Source organism: Elephantulus edwardii, unplaced genomic scaffold, assembly GCF_000299155.1.
Source record: "Elephantulus edwardii isolate Elephantulus edwardi_28Jun2011 unplaced genomic scaffold, EleEdw1.0 scaffold00013, whole genome shotgun sequence".
Taxonomy (NCBI): domain Eukaryota; kingdom Metazoa; phylum Chordata; class Mammalia; order Macroscelidea; family Macroscelididae; genus Elephantulus; species Elephantulus edwardii.
Window position 1 is genome coordinate 26,416,731 of NW_006399763.1, and position 5,040 is coordinate 26,421,770.

Genomic DNA, 5,040 nt, shown 5'->3' on the forward strand with positions numbered 1-5,040 from the left:
AAGTCATGTTGAGCTAGCCCTTCATACCCTTATTCCCCTCTTTTTTTGATAATAAAATATTTCTGTTGTCCATTCCAATTGTTTATCAGACGTTTACTCTGAGGGTGGTGGGCAATGTGTTATGTGCATTTCATATGATATTTCTTGGACCACACTCTGTGGGTTGTAAAGGGCGTTCTCTGGTCTGAGGAAATATAACATGATGGTTCAAACTTGTAAAGTATCTATTGTTTTAGTACTTTAGTATTTTTACTATTTGTAATGGTTACAGGATATGTGAAGCCCAGCCTAGAGTAGGTATCTATTCCAAGGAGATGACTACCCATTTGTAGCCACATAGTGTCACTGGTGTCATTGATCCAAAATAATCAACTTGCCAACCGCATGCATTCCTACCTGGAAATTTGTGTCATAGCCACCTGAAATCTCTCTCTTGCAGAGCAATCATTGTTACTGGGTTTTGCCTCAAAGAGAGAAAGAGCAATATGTCTAGTTTGAGCCCATCTCTTTACAGTTGCATCATCTCCATGTCCACTCATTTAATGAAGCTAATCGGTCACCTAAAGGGAGTGCACAAATATACCCATCTACTCTTTCCAACCACTGCAGGAAGTTCTTTGATAGACATGAATAACCCTAACACACCCTCTAAATTCCCAAAGTGTTTTCCATAGGTCCCACCCTGATGTCCCTTTAATAGTACAGTTTCTCATTTCCTACTTACTTGGCCATGTGACTAAGACATTAACTACTGCCCATGAATCAGTAAAAATACACATTTTCCACTTTCTCCAAAAGAGCATGCAGTCACCCAATTCTGCTCATCTGATCTTACCTTCCACAATGAGGGTCTTCCAATATACTGGTCTTAGTATGATGGCTTCCCATATCAAATTTGTCCACATGCCAGATGATCTCTGAGAAGATATGAAATTTTTAAGAGTTCATCACAAAGACAGAGGAGGAAGAAAAGACAGAGATGGATGTCAGAAGAGACTATGAATACTGTACTAGAATGCAAAGGGAAGAAATCAATAAGTTAAATAACTGAAAAGAAGATTTCACAGGGCAGCTCAGGAAGACAAAGCAAAGTATTATAATAAAACGTGCAAAGAGTTGGAGTCAGAAAATCAAAAGTGATGGACTCGCTCAGCATTTCTTAAGCTAAAAGAACTAAAGAACAAATTCAAGCCTTGAGTTGCAATGCTTAAGGATGCTATGGACAGAATATTGAATGATCTAGGAAACACCAAAGTAAGATGGAAAGAGTACACAGAATCACTGTGACAAAAATAATTGGTTGACACAGAAGAATTCCATGAAACAATATATGATTAAGAGACAATAGCGATGAAGAAGGAAGTTCAAGCTGTTCGGAGGAGTTGGAAAAAAACAGAGCCCCAGGAATTAGTTGGACACCAAATGACATTTAAACAAACAGATGCATCCCTGGATACACTGACAAGGTTATGTCAGGAAATCTGGAAAACAACTACCTGACCAACTGACTACAGAGATCAATATTTATTCCCTTTCCAAAAAAAAAAAATATTTTACAGAATGTGGAAATTATCTAACAATATCTTTAATATCACATGAAAGCAAGATCTGTTGAAGATTATCCAAAAATGACAGGGAACTGCCAGATGTGCAAGCTGGGTTTAAAAGAGGCCACGACACTAGGAACATCACTGCCAATGTCAGTGTGATTTGGCTGAAATCAGAGAGTAAGAAAGGAAGGTCTACCTGTGTTTCATTAACTATGCTAAGACATTTGATTGTGCGGGTTGCAACAAATTGTGGCAAACCTTGAGAAGAATGGAAATGCCATAACAGTTAGTGGTCCTCATGCAAAAACCCATACTTGGACCGGGAAGTCAGAACAGAGAAAGCAAACACTCCATGTTTCAAAATCATGAAAGGAGTGCATCAGAGATTGATTCTGTCTCCATACCTTTTCAATACACATGAGGAACAGATCATTCGGGAGGTTGGACAATATGAGGAAGGATGTTACATCAGGGTAGGAGGAAGACTCATTAGTAACCTGTGTTATGTAGAAGACACAACTTCACTTGCCAAAATTTAGGAATACCTGTGGTGGTTTGCTGCAGAAGCCTAAGGATTGCAATCTTCAACATAGATTGAAGAGCAATATCAAGAAAACAAAGATTGTCATCACAGGGCCTATTCACAGCAGCATGTAAATGGGGAAGAGATTGGGGCTGTTAACAATTTCAGTTTTCTTGTGTCCACAATCAACACTCTTTGTATCAGCAGTCAGGAAATCAAAAGATGGATTGTGCTGGGGAAGTCTGCTCTAAGAGACCTCTCCAGAGTGCTAAAGAGCAATGATATCAGTCTAGAGACTAAGGTACATGTGATGCAGGCTGTTGGTGAGGTTCTCAAAGTCTACCATTGAATATATTCAATTCAGTGGTGAGACTAGCCACTCTCCTTGGGAATAGGCTATCACAACATATTCACTTGCTCTGCTCATTCTTATCACAAAGTTAAACTCAACTGATGGCTAGGCAAGCTGTTTGGAACAATAACACTTTATCCCACGGTGCTCTTTGGAGGTAAAGATGGTGAAGCTTTGTCTCACATACTTTGTGTATGTTGTTAGGAGAGGCTATTCCTTTAAAAAGAACATCATGCTTTGATAAGTGGATGTTTAGTAAAGGAGAGGGAGACTCAACTAAATGAGTTGACAAAGTGATTTCAGCAATGGGGCCAACAGTAACAGAAATGATAAGGATGACCCAGGATAGGACAGTGTTAATATCTGTTATTTATAGGATTGCAATGAATTGTATTCAACTAGACAACACTTAACAACATCATAGTTTCTGTTATCTACTGCTAGTCACAAAGAAAACATTCAATAGATGACACCAATATTTCAAAAGGGAGACAATAACAAGACAATAAAAATACATAAAAATTGAGAAAAAATGCTATTAAATATATTTAGTGTTCTGTTTGAAATAGAGAATATGAACAAAGATAATTGCTTTAAAAGTCAAAAACAGTATTAGAAATATTAAGATTTTGAAGTATTGATTTAATATCCTTATTTTTCTTTTTAAAATCTTCCTTGCTACACTATGAGAAATAGTGTAAAATCTAATTGCTAATAATAAAGATATAATATTAAGCAATAATAATGCAATTACTGTGATTTGGTTTATAAAAGAAATATAAGCAAAATAGCATCCCCTAATAAAATTTTAACTCACATAAACATTTAAAGATCCAAACATCCATGCGGTAGGCTGATTCATGTGAACAGTATAGAGTAATTCTCATATTCATATATTAATAAAAGTCATTACCTTTAATGAAGATCATGCTATTTACTCCTCAAGTAAATATAATAATTTCAAAGTTATATAATGCAAGAAAAAACTGCTTGGAGGTTTGAAGGCTGTTCAAATAAGTCATGAATAACAAAGGTACTCGTTACTCTTGGAAACCTTTTCATTGTAAAAGGATCATGATTATGATTTTATTTGTGCAGTCTTGTATCTGTGATTACTATAAATGTTGTCTGTTAATGCTTTGAATTATATTAAATATACTGAAGGGAGATTGGTTAATATCCCTTGGGATTTCTACCAAAAATAAATATCTTTTTCATTTGGCTAGTCAGGTGAGAAAATACAAACAGAAAGTCAATGCTCATTTACATAATACACTGTGTTATTACCAAAGGCTCAGGAATATGCCTTTTTCCCAGACAGTAATAATCTCTTCCAGTTTAAAGTTTGCAAATCACATCACCTATGTTAATTCATCTGAGCTTCATAATAGGCATATGAAGTAAGCAGAGATAAATGATATTGTTTTTTGCAAAGGAGAAAGCTAGAAATAAAATTTAAAAAATCCCCCCCCCCTGATTTCATAGCTATAAAATGAAAAATTCAGCGGTAGCACAATGTTCACATTTCTATCCCAGCACCCTTGTCATTGCAGCATCCACCTCTGTTAGTCTTCTGACAGGTAGGACAAGAAGTAATTAAGGAAAAGTGCCTTGAGCTACTTTTGTATAAGGAAGGGTCATGGAATCCATGTTTCCATACAACAGCTGATGCAGTTCTCACTCTAGGCAGGAAGCAACTCTTCTAATCACAAAAGGCTGAAAGTTGCCTCTTTCATCACCAGAGTTTAAAAGGGAAAGAGAAAGAGAGACAGAAAATGCTAATTCTATCAGAGAAAAAAGTTGCCAGCAGACAGAGAGCTCTCAGAATAGAAGAGAGGAAACAGCTGGAAATTACTCATAGACATAAGTTTCCAGAGCTTGCTCAAGAAAGAAAGAACAGTTTTCTGCAAAAATCAATTATAAAGATCCAGTATTTAGTGATTATGCATCAAGGAAAACACCAAGAACTTTGTATTGAAGAGTTTGAATGTAGTAAAAGCATATTTGGGGAAAAGAAAATTCAGCAGGAAGAATGCAATCCATATTGGATTATATAACATTGTTAAATTACAGAGTCAAAATGTGAGGACAGCAGCTAGTAATGGTTGTGGTATGATTGTTGTTGTTGTTGTTGTTGTTGTTAAGTGCCGTCGAGGCATAGACAAATCATCCTGGCCCTATGAACAAAAGACCTGAGCACTGTTCATTGAGTTTCTGGAGGCAAGCCAATTCAGAAGTGGATACCACTCCTGCTTCCAAGCTTGTTTTAATCGGGAAGCTCCACCAAACACTGCCCACCATGGGTAACCATTATCACATTAGGCACATGAGTGTCAGAGTGTTTAACATCACAGCAACCACGAGTTACCTCTGTACAGCAATGCACAGACCAGTGCTATACCGTTCCTCCCTAGTGCTCACCACTTCCAGCCTCTGTAAAACCAGCTCCTGCAGATGACTTTTAAACTGGTCTCTAGTGCCATGCCACCATTTCCAGCCTCAGTGGCATGATTAAGATATCTGAAAAATAATTTAGAATCTATTTTTATCGCTAGTACAAACTTTTCTTGACTATGTGAGGCTGGGCTCTATGAGGAGGAATGTGGCATCAGGAT